We start from the raw sequence: 12,746 nt of genomic DNA on the forward strand, positions 1-12,746 counted from the left end.
TTGATTTAAAGAAGGCCTTTTATTCTGTTGAGACTGAAGCGGTAATCAAAGCCCTAGCCAAACAGGCATTCAAACTCAATACATCAAGATCCTCCTTGAGCTGTATTACAGATTCACTATCAGGATCTCACCATTCTAAAAGGAAGTGATCATCGATGTCAAGAGAGGGATTCGGCAGGGTGATACCATTTCACAGAAACTCTTCAGTGCCACTCTCAAAAACATCATGTGACAACTGGAATGGGAAGGAATGGAAGTGAAGAAAGACAGTCAGCAACAATACCACTTCTGCTTCGCTCATGACATTGTTCTAATAACACCAAACATTAGACAAGTGGCACAAATGCTGGCTGGATTCGACTGAGAGTGTGGAAAGGTCAGACTGCAGCTGAATCTCACGAAGACAATGTTCATGAGAAACGATCTCATTCCTGACATTCCATTCACTCTCAATGGAATGAACATCTCCAAATGCAGCAGCTATGTGTACCTAGGTTGAGAACTCAACATGATGAATGACCTGATACCTGATCTGCAACCTTAGTTGAGCAGGAGGAAGAGAGTGACATGGAATACCTTCAAGAGCATAGAAGAAATAGCTAAGAGGACGAAGAACCTCTGGTTTTGGGCACATCTCTTAGACTCCACTGTTCTTCCTGCATTAACATATGCCTCAAAGACCTGGGCCCCATGAAAACAGGATGAGAATGCTATGTGGGTCTCCCAAAGAGGAATCGAAAGGGCTATGCTTGGAGTATCATGCTTCACTCCAGTGAAAGAATCCAGTGTTCTGACCTCCGTCAACAATGAAGAATGAGGGACACTGTCTCATTTGCCAAGGGGTCGAAAATCAGATGAGCTGGACACGTAATGTGATTTGGAAATGACTGCTGGACTAGAATCGTTACTGACTGGATTCCACGGGACTTCAAAAGATCGTGTGGCCCCCCCACCTATGAGATTGTCAGACTTCTTCATGAAGACCCTGAACAAACGGTTTGAGGCTTTTCATGTTCCTGGAGTGAGCAGACGCCATTGGGTTACACTAGCATGTGACAGGGACGAATGGAGATGTTACTGGCGCCTGCTCAAGCAAATCAACGAGTAACAAGATATCAAGTGATCAAGTGATCAAGTGAACCAGAATATTCAAATTATCTGCACTCTTTAATGCCTTTGTTTTGTTTTGTTTTGTACCCACACTTGACTTTGCTCATGGTTTATTCTTAAATACAATAAGAGATTACTCTTGGCACTCAGGGCACGATACATGATTTTGGGGATTGAATCTGGCTGAGCTATACACAAGTGAAGTGCTGACTCACAGTATCATCACTCAGGAGCTCTTTAACGTTTTTTAGATGTTTCCAGGCACAGTGTTCAGAGCAACCGTTGATAGAAATAATCCTCATAAGATCTCCAAAATAAAACCTCCCTTCCCCAGGTCCCCATCTTCATTTCTACATGTGATAGAGTTCCCAGTACAGGAAGTGTTGTAAGTGGAGAGAGAACAGTGCTTCACATGGGGAACAGTTCCTCAAATAGAAATAACAAAGGAAAGTCTTTTCTTGAAATAACGATAAAGCTTTGATCTGGGTTTGGGGTTTTGGAGGCAAGCTTGCCTGCAGATAGGATGGTGGTCCTGTAGCCACCAGCCTCATCAGCTGCCCCCTCATCAGTCTGTTTTCCAAGAGCCCCGAAGTCATGAGAACCCCAGGTGTGCTCTGAATGAAGTTATCAATGTATTTACCCACAGATGTTTCTGTAAGAAAAGCACTTTCCTAAAAGTATGAGATAATGATGTGATGATTTAAACCCTAAAGAATCTTCAAAACTGAATATCGTTCTTTGCTCTCTGAAGAAGACTTGTCCATAACTTACATATACAGATTCTATTCCATTGTTTTATGGAGGTTGTCTATGACCCCAGAATGCAATTCATCATTTCTAATTCCCTATACGGTCATTAGTGATTTGGTCATTGTCTAGCACCCTTGCCTCACTGACATTATACAACTTACTTCGGTGTTCTAGTAATCTTCAATTTAAACATTTGCAAGAGCAATGCAATGCCCAAGAGAATCACCTTTTCCGGTCACTACATCCTGCTCCCCTTATGGGGCACAACCTTTACACACGGTCCTTCGTCTTTGCCTCTCCTGAACACTTGTGTTTTCCTACATCTACAGACTACTAGTGTCTCCTGTCCTTCCAAGTAAGGTAATCCCTCACTTTTACATCCAGCCCCTGAGCTTCTCCCTCACCACTGTTTCACATCTGCCTGGTAGCAGACACCTGTCTAGTTTCTGAACCAACCAACTGACACACACACCTGCTAGTAAAGAACCAGTCACTTGACCTTCTGAATCTGTCTAGAACTTGAGGACATTACCACCTTGTATGATTTGTTAAATCATTTTACTTTCGTTGTTCTTTCATGACTGTGAGGGATAATATTTAAGTACCTTGGACAAGCCAGACCTCACATGGTGAGACCCCCTTGGTAAATCCTGCATTGTCAAATGTTCATGTAACCAGAAGCAGTTCTTTTTTTTCTGCACTGCCTGACAGGGTGTATTTGTTGTGCACCCCAAAATACTAGATTAAGCATGACCAAACAGTCTCTGCAGTGAAGGAGACCCTCATAGCGCTTCTGTGCCATATTTAAAGCACCCTTTGAAGAATCAACTGATTATGAAGCTGCAGTAAGTCCACATCCCTTGCTGTGCATCCTGATGATGCACCTGAGGGCCTCCCAATGAGCACGAGGTGGGCTGGCTGAAGAGGAAGAGGCTCCAAAGCTCAGTTCTGGCATTTGCCTGAGTCAATTCCTTTGTCTTAGTGGCATTCTTTTTTTGAATTACTAGTGATAAACAGAGAATCACAAAAAAAGAAATTGCTTACCTTTGTGGTTTTCTCCTTTAGTTTCACATCCTGCAAATTATAGAAGTGATTGGCTTTTTTTTGCAATAGAACTATTTTATTTCAGATATAAAACAGCACAAGCAACAAAAATATTTTGAGTCAAAAACAAGTTCGTAGGCCCTTAGGAAAATGCCAGAAAGAATGCTAACAAAGAATGCTTAAATGCTTACTTCTGTGCCAGAAATATTTTCATGAATCCCAATTTCTTAATTTTCTATTAGGTTATAGTTATAATAGTTCATGTAGTCTTTTGTTTAGCAAGGAAAACATTGTGTTCTTTCATTTTACCAAAAGAGACACATTGCCTTTACTTCACTCATGACCCAAAATGGAGAGCTAAATACATTTTGACACTAGGTATTTTGAGCACATCTTGCAAATTCTGGCTTTGCAGTACAATCCCATAGCAAAGTTCATAAAAATCTATAAAAGCTAATCTTTTTCCTAACAATTTTTCTCTTTCTAACGTTTCTAACAGCACCCGGCCCAGACAAGGTCAGACCTGAACACCTGAAGAACCTGCCGTCAGTACTCATCAATACACTGGCTCGGCTCTTCACTCGCTACCTGTCTGAAAGCAAGGTTCCGTCCCAATGGAAAACCAGCAGGACTGTACTACTGTTCAAGAAGGGAGACATCCATGACATTGGCAACTATTGCCCGATCTGCCTATTGTCTGTCATCTACAAGTTGTTCACTCGAGTCATCCTAAATAGAATTGGCAGAACACTAGATGAAGGACAACCATGCGAGCAAGCTGGGTTCCGCAAAGGATTCAGCACCATCGACCATATCCACACGATAACCAAGCTCATTGAGGTTTCTCGGGAGTTCAAGACGCCGCTCTGTTTAACGTTCATTGATTTAAAGAAGGCCTTTGATTCTGTTGAGACGGAAGCGGTCATGGAAGCCCTAGCCAAACAGGGCATTCAAGCCCAATACATCAGGATCCTCCGTGAGCTGTATTGCGGATTCACTACCAGGATCTCACCATTCTACAAAGAAGTGATCGTTGATGTCAAGAGAGGGGTGCAGCAGGGTGATACCATTTCACCGAAACTCTTCAGTGCCACCCTCGAGAACATCATGCGATGACTGGAATGGGAAGAAATGGGAGTGAAGATAGATGGTCGGCAACTACACCACCTCCGCTTTGCTGATGACATTGTTTTAATAACACCAAACATCAGCCAAGCGGCACAAATGCTGGCCGACTTTGACCGTGAGTGTGGAAAGGTAGGACTACAGCTGAATCTTACGAAGACAATGTTTATGAGAAACAGCCTTGTTCCTGACGCCCCATTCGCTCTCAATGGAACGACCATCTCCAAATGCAACAGCTATGTGTACCTAGGTCGAGAGGTCAACATGACAAATGACCTGGCACCCGAGCTGCGCAGGAGGAAGAGAGCGGCTTGGAACGCCTTCAAGAACATCGAAGAAATAGCTAAGAGGATGAAGAACCTCCGGCTCCAGGCACATCTCTTTAATTCCACTGTTCTTCCTGCATTAACATATGCCTCAGAGACCTGGGCCCTACGCAAACAAGATGAGAACGCTATTCAGGTCTCACAAAGAAGAATAGAAAGAGCTATGCTTGGAATATCACATTTCACTCAAATGAGAGAAAGAATCCGGAGTTCTAACATCCGTCAACGATCAAGGATCAGGGACGCTGTCTCATTTGCCAAGGTGTCGAAAATCAGATGGGCTGGTCACGTAATGAGATTTAAAGACGACCATTGGACTAGAGCTGTTACTGACTGGATTCCACGGGATGTCAAAAGACCGCGTGGCCGCCCACCTACCAGATGGTCAGACTTCTTCGTCAAGATCATGAATGATCGGTTTGAGGCCCTTCATGTTCCTGTAGCGAACAGATGCCATTGGGCTACACTAGCACGCGACAGGGACAAATGGAGACGTTACTGGCACCCGCTCGAGCAAATCGATGACTAACGGGAAGTTAAGTGATTATTATTATTAACTTTCCTGGAGACAATCAAAATATCCAGCTTCTGGCAATATGTTTTCTAAAAAATTGATAAGAATGATACCAAATTCTGTCATAATAATAGATATGGGACTGTCAGATTAGCAACTAGAATTCAACTAGAAATCATCTGCCAAGTCATCTGAAGTGAAACAGGTGGCAGGAAGCACAGAGCACCTCGAGACGGAAATTAGGGGTCAGAGACTCTGGTGTGAACAGGTTAACATGCGAGGAAATGTCTAAGTGATTGTGGGACCCATTTTGTGCCCAGGTCAAATGTCAGCCTCAGGAGAAAATTGAACTGTCAAGTCAAGGATAGGGAATCTCAAGGAGACAGGCAAGCAGGAAAGCAGAGGAAAGTACCCGGGATATTTGCATGGAGCAGCGTGGCTACCTAAATTTGATTACTCCCCCAGATCTATGAATCCATTGTGGTGTGGGTAAATATTTGCTGAGAAAATTATAAACCTATTCCTGCTGGGCAGCATAACCAAACTGACCCTCTGCTTATTTGATGTGACTTACAGAAAGGTGACCTACCTGTGGCCCAACCCAGCAACAGCATCAGATTTAAAGAGCAGTTTATTTATTTATTTAGTTTTAGTTTTTTAGAAAGAGCAGTTTAGCACCTAACATCCTGGAGAGAAATGCAGATCTTTAAGGCAGACTTGAGCTATACAATAATTTTACATGGTAAGTCACACAGCAGAATATCTCAGGATCTTAGTGAAGACAGGGTCCTCACTCTCTCCATGGGACCAGATAGCTCGATGGACTCAGTATGTGCTTTGCAGACAAGATCTCCAAGTTCAGTCTCCTGAAATGAAATCCTTTCCCCAAACATTGCTCTAGCTACCCAAAAAACAAACAAAAAAAGACACTTTATCTGTGCCAGCAGGAGCCTGTTTGACAGACAGTTCCCATTCAAAACTGTCTGGTGCTGATATTATCCCATGGGTCCATCCAGGATGGAGCTTCTTCTGGACGTGCTTTTTTTCCTTTTTCCCTTCAATGGGTGATGATTCTGGGAAACTTTTATTCAGTCATCAGATGGTGTCAGTTGATAGCAAGTAACTGTTTTCCACAGGAAGTGGTTCTCTAACCTGGATACCCCTCTCTTTCTCTTGATAATCCCAGAGATCCTTCACTCATTGTCACTGGGACTGAGAAAAACTATGCTGCATTTTGCTTCTAATTTCAGGGTAAGAGACACAGTTCAGGGCAATGTATCCAACTCAAGAGAAGGAAACCTTAAGCACAACTGAGGAAAATATTCCAATAGAGCATAGGCCTAAAGACAGCAAGAAAACTATTGTGTTGATTTTTGTCAGGTCTGAGGAATAAAGGGAGAAATGAAGCGTTTCTTCTTCAGCAAGCTAACCACATCCTCAGAGTCACGTCTCCGCATTGTGCTTCCTCCCAGAGATGCCACAAAGGTGCTCTATATAGTGAATGTCTTTATGCACAATCTAAGGACTACTATTTCAAGATTCTGAGGATTTGGTTGAGTGCCAAACAGCTGATATTCTGTAAGTGAAAAGTGATGATCAGAATTTGGCCTCACCCACCTGACTCTGATGGATTCCTTCTGCAACCTCTTTGGGATGTCCCATCATCTTAACAGACTCAGGTCTCTCTCCAGGCTTAGCATTAAAGGTCTGGAACTAAGTGGTACAGGAAACCTATTCTCATACTTCAAGAGAAATTAAGATTATTCTAAGAGTGAGAGCAGTGCTGAAGAAATACACAGTTGGATGGCATTAGTAGCAGTGGAAGCAGATGGATTCAGCCACAGGTATCTGGGTGAATGGTGATTCTGAAATAATATGGCAGTTTATAGCCCCTTAAACAAGAAATGATTTGAATTAAGGAATTATCACCAGTCTTCTGTACATTTTCTGTACTACTATGAAGGTATTCCAAGACAAGTGTCAGTTTATTACTAAGAATCTAGAGTTACCATATGTCCCCACTTCCTTGGGAAAAGTACCCAGCAAACCCTGCAGTCCTGCCAACTGTCTCTAAGAAGAATAACTAGCCATCTTTGACCTAGAAGGTACACTGGGCATGTTGAATACATTCTTGTCTCATATGATGTGAGGGAGCAAAAACCTGAGCCACATCAAGTGAGGGCAAAGAGTAGGAGGAAGTTGCAAATACTAACTTCAAGGTTTTCCTTGCTCTAGAGTCTGTGCCCCTCATCCGATAGTAGACAGCTGGCTGACTCCCACTTGGAAAGTCACAGACAGGCCAAATCTAAGTTCTCCCCTTACACACAATAGCTCTGTGCTGAGCAGAGAGCTACTCAGTCCAGACACCCAAATGCTTCGCTCTATAAATCACTCCTACTGGCCCCTGGAAACTCCAGTGAGGGTTCATAGAGGTTGAGTGCAGAAATGCCCTGTCTATTCCCAGATGAGATGAACTGCACAACCAACCTCAGATCTCTCCCAAGCTGCACTCCACACTTCTCCAGTGTTCCATCCTCAAAAGGTATGACTACTTCTTCACCTCCAGAAGCTGCTCTTTGTCTTGGAAACATTAGCAAATTTGATGTCAACCTGAAAGTACTCTGGAATGAGGCCTGTTGTGGTCAGGAACCCCATAGTCACCATTTTTACTGGAGAAAGAGGAGCTTATGAATCAGTATGGCCCCAGGTAACATAACGGCAAGGCAGGGGCGGAAGTTTATGGTTCCGAGGAGACAATACGTGCATGAGTGAATCTGGACAACACCATGTGAAGTAGAAGCTGTCCATAGCATTGGATCACCTTTAGAATTGTGAACAAATAAGTAGTTGTCATTTGAATCACTGATCTGGGCGGGTAGGAGAGTGGGGATTTTGTTTCATAGTAATAACAAATTTAAACAGTGGCAATAAGGGCCCTGCTTGACGAATATTCACTTTCTAGCTTCCTTGATTCTTTCCAAAATTAATTAAAAAAATACAAAATCTTGACTTCTGATTCAGAGGTCAGTGACTAGAAAAGGGCTTGACTGTCAGCCTCCTAGGAGCTGTTTCACGAATAGGGCAGGATGAGGCAATTGCCAAGGACTCTTCCAACTCTAAGGTTCTGACCTTTTGTTGCATTTGTTTCTAGTCATAAACTTTCATGCCAACATTGCTTCAAAATCATATAGGTTTTGACTCTCCCTTTATTTCTAATATCATTCATTTTCATTGGAATCTGACCCTCATATCTATACTGACATATGAATGCTTCTCTTCTGTCCTTCAAAATCAGCAAATTCCTATTTCAGTAAGATACTGCAGTTTTTCTGTCTCATTTGACTTTGAGGCTGACCCTGGAGGTGCTTAGAACTTAATTCTGGCCCTAAGGGTCTCATTTCTGGAAGTGCTTCGTGGACCATATGTGGTGCTCAGGGGGATTGAATCCAAGTCAGCTATGTGTAAGGTGAACATCCTGTCCACTGCACTATTTCTCTGATACCAAAAGTTTTTAATTAATTCATGAAATCAATTAAAATGAAAAATTCAATAAGCCATGAGGTGGAAGAATATTTTATAAATTATATTCATCCCAGGCTGGAGTGATAGCACAGAGTGTAGAGTGTTTGCCTTGCACTTGGTTGACCTGGGTTCAATTCCTCCATCCCTCTCAGAGAGCCCGGCTAGTTATCGAGAGTATCCCTCCTACAAGGCAGAGCCTGGCAAGCTCTCCATGGTGTACTCGATAGGCCAAAAACAGTAACGAGTCTCACAATGGAGACTTCACTGGTGCCCGCTTGAGCAAATCAATGAACAATGAGAGAACAGTGCCATATTCATCCCATCACTTCAAAATTATCTACCATCCTTCATATTTAATATGAGTTTGATACTAAATTCATATTAATATTTTAGGTTAAACATTTGCTTATTTGTTTCAAAGAAAGTTCCTGAATGATTGCTCTCAGACCTTCAGACACTAGTATAGCACCAAATGAACATTTTTAAATCTGCTCCCTTACTTTAAAGCTTTTGAGTTCAAGAGGTATGGAGGAATATTTCCTGGTTGAAAAACTCATAAATCTGTGTTTCCTCTCATCTAGTCACTTATCTCTAGGCATCTAACAACTTCTACTGAAAGCTCCCTAGAAGCTTGACAGCTTCTGGGTGTGAGATTGACAGTTATTCACACACATGAAGTGGCCTCACTGACCCCTCTAAGCTCTGAAGGTGCTGTAATCTCTTCAGAGAGATAAGCACCATTGAGGCGCTTTCCCAATTTTCAAGAGACTGGACAATTTCTATCTCTATCCAATAGGTGAAAATACCTCATGCACTTTCTTACTTCAATGCCACATCACAGCGTAACTGTCACAGTAACATTCCAGGCAACAACTGGGATCCACTATAAAGAGAAACACTTAGTGTGCCCAGATTCCTTCCCTGAGATGCCACATCTGCTGGAAGCTGGCAATAACCCTCTCTTCATTTGCAATTCTTGGAAAGCTTGTTTGCTTGTTTTGCAGTGAAGTGTAAGGCCCTTTCAGAATGTAGAAACATTAACAAATGTGCACATGCAGGTGAGAGACAGAAACAAAAATGATAGAAAAAATTTGAGTATTGAAGCCAAGTGGGTGCATTGAGAAATAACAATGATAACAATCCCCTCTACCATATAAGTTCTTTCTTATCTTTTAAACTACTCTCTTCAAAGACATCAGGTTGGGGTTTTTGTTTGTTTGTTTGTTTGTTTGTTTACCCCATTATCAAACAGTTTTGGTTTTTGGAAAATTTTGTTTGTTTTAATAAGTTGTGTGAGTGTAACATTCAGTGATCTAAGTTTGTACACCAATAAAATCATTTAGATGTTCATTCCACAACAGAAGAAACTGAAAATATTTAAATGCTAAACTGAGTAAGGAATATTATAAAAACCAAGACTTGGAGGCTTGTAGAAAAGTCAGGCTTGCCTCTTCTTATCATCTACAAACTATATACTGTTCAACATAGCACCTGAATATGAGCTAGGAAATAAAATTCCCAAGTCCAGGCTTATAAAGTTTTAAAGTACCAAAGACATGGAGGATGACAATCTACAGCATTCAATAGAGAAAGAAAGGGCCTATTTCTGGTTTGAGTTCATTATTTTAACAATAGTTTTTACAATAATTTCATAATTAACTTCTGCACCCCTCATGATTGGATAAGACACTCCAGTCAAACAGGAGTGTTTAATGTTTCAGCTAATAAAATGCCTCCCAGCCTGGTAGCACTGTAGCACCATCCTCCCATTGTTCATTGATTTGCTCGAGTGGGCCCCAGTAATGTCTCCATTGTGAGACTTGTTGTTACTGTTTTTGGCATATCAAATATGTCACGGGGAGCTTGCCAGGCTGTGTCTTGTGGGTGAGATACTCTCGGTAGCTTGCTGGGCTCTCTCTGAGGGGTATGGAGGAATCAAACCTGGTCAGACTCGTGTAAGGCAAATGCCATACTCGCTGTGTTATAGCTCCAGCCCTCCCAGCCTGGTATCTTTAAAAAAAATTCAATTAAGAAGAAACAGAATGAGAAAGAGAGGAGAGGAGAGGAAAGGAGAGGAGAGAGGAGAGAGAGAGAAAGAGGAGAGAGAGAGAGAGAAAGAGGAGAGAGAGGGAGAGAGAGAGAGAATGGAGTATGGTTTGCTTCACATATGGCCAACTTGTGTTTTGTCTCCTGCACTGCTTATGGTACCATGAGCCCCGCCAGGAGTGATTCCTGAGCAGAGTCAGGAGTAAGCCCTAAGTACCCCCCCAGGTGTGCCCCCCCCAAACAGAAATAAACAAAGCAGTGTTCTAGAAACAAGGGTAAGTCATAGCTTCAACACAGCCTGGTGTCTCCTGACAAAATGAAAACTGCCAGGGCTAATCCCAAGTCTAGAGAAGTCAAGTGTGCTGATTTAGAGGCAGTGAACTGAGTTTTGAGCTATGCCTACTAACTCCTTAGAAACCAAATCTCATTGAGCCTTAAAAAAAAATCAAACAAACATTAACATCTGCACCTCATAAAGGGAAATGAAGAAGCTCCACCTCAAATAATTCTAGTGAGATCTGCTGAACTCAGTGCTTCAGATGAGAGAGTTATTCATTCTGGACAGGAGCTGCGATTAGTAAGCGACCTTCCTCAGACAAACTGGCATTTCCCTCCCATCTGGGAAGCTCTTCTGGACAGAAATAATGTCCAATGTCCTTTTCTGAGAGTTCCACGCTATAGCCGTGCCTCCCAGGGAGCCAGAGGTAAAAACTCTGGTCATGCTTTTTTGCCATGCCACAGAGGTGGAACTGAAAATGGAAACCTGGTGGAGGAAGAAGCCCGTGTAGTACTGGTTTCCTCACCTGCTGGTCCCGGCTTTGACTCCTTACAGTGTGCTCTGGCTTTCTAACATAGTGTTAATTTTGAGCTGCTGATGTTCTACAGAATCCAAGTCCCTGCAAAGCACATGTCACACCTGCAAAAGGAACAGGGACAGAGAGCTGCTATTCTGCTACTTCCAACTCCTGCCCTTTGGAGAGATCCCTTGGAGGACAGCGGCCTTTTCCAGGGACAGGCTCGATCTCCCGGCGGGAGAGAGGGTTTCACCTAGAGGTGGGTTTTGGGGTCCTAATCTGCTCTGACCACCAGGGCTGCAGCCTGGGTGGGAATGGTCGGGCGACCTGGTCTGTGGCGGCGGGGGGGTGGAGGGGAGAGGTGGACTGCAATTAATTTCTATTTTTCTACATTACCTTTGACTCTCTGGCATACTTAGCCTTTCCTTTACATTTCTTCCTCCAGAAGATCTAAATTTAAAACAGCACCCCTCCCCCCCCCCCCCTTCGAAAAGCAGGCTAATCCCGGAGCTGGCCTCCGGCACGCCGGCTCCCGCCGCCCCCTCTTCCAGAGGACTCCTCCCCCGCCGCCACCCGGACCCGGACCCTCCGAGCCCAGAGTTTCCTCCCCGCTCCAGTGGTACCGCGCAGCCTGGGCCAGGGTCCCGGAGCCGGGGCCCTGGCGGGGCTGCTCCTGCGGCCAGCAGGTGAGGACCGGAGGGGTGCCCGGCCAGGCGTGCATCTCTCGGACCTCGGACCGCGCCGGGCCCGGGAGGCCTCTAGGACCGAGGGGAGCCTCGCTCCCGCCAGCCGCGCCCCCGGCCCGGTCCCCGGGCCGCCCCCAGTGCGTCCTCGCGGGCTCGGGGAACACTCAGCCTCGGCGGATGCCCGAGGCCAGGGCGAAGTTGGCCGCCGTCCATCCGCGCCGCCCGCGCTCGCGCCGCGCCCCCCGCCCGCCCCCGGACCGCGCGGCCGCCACCTCGGGCGCGCCCGGGAGTCTCCGCGCCCCCAGCGCCGGGCTCTGGCGCCCGCGGTCACCTTGTCCCGGAGGTGAGTGGGGCGCGGGCGGCTAGCGGAGGGGGCACCCTGCGCGCGGGCAGATCGGCGGGAGCGCGCCCGGGTCCCCGGGACCCCCGGAGACGCCCAGTGAAAGCCCGGCGGGGCCGGGGCGGGGGGACAGGACCCTCGGGGACCGCGGGGGACCGCCGCGGGGTTCGGGGACTCCCCTGCGGCCGGCTTCCCGCAAGCCTGGCACGGAGAGGGGCGCACGGCGCGCTACGGGGCCTCGAGGTGCAGCCCAGGTTTCGTGCGCCCCCCCGGCAGCCGCGACGCAGGCACGGAGCGCGGCGGAGTTGGGCACTTTTCTGGGGGCTCGGTGTCTGGGTCGCTGCCCCTTCACTTCAAGACTACGACCCACCCGGGGATCGGGCGCCCGCGGCCGGGTGTGGGCAGCTGATCGGCGGGACCGCCGGGTGCTGCGGGCAGTCTAGGAGTGGCTGCGCCCTGGGATCCTCAGTTTCCCTGTGGGTCCCTGGA

At 45.7% G+C, this 12,746-nt stretch overlaps 1 protein-coding gene across 2 annotated transcripts in view; it reads left to right on the plus strand.

The window, feature by feature from the left end:
* The first annotated feature begins 12,156 nt into the window (after positions 1-12,156).
* The window catches only part of SYNDIG1 (synapse differentiation inducing 1), a 204,967-nt gene continuing 204,377 nt past the window's right edge, over positions 12,157-12,746 (plus strand). For both annotated transcript variants that reach the window (XM_056138169.1, XM_056138170.1), the window contains exon 1: positions 12,157-12,260. The gene's annotated coding sequence lies outside the window, so the exon portion shown is untranslated. The remainder of the gene's footprint in view (positions 12,261-12,746) is intronic.

This window comes from Sorex fumeus, unplaced genomic scaffold (genome assembly GCF_029834395.1).
Source record: "Sorex fumeus unplaced genomic scaffold, SorFum_2.1 ptg000128l, whole genome shotgun sequence".
Lineage (NCBI taxonomy): Eukaryota > Metazoa > Chordata > Mammalia > Eulipotyphla > Soricidae > Sorex > Sorex fumeus.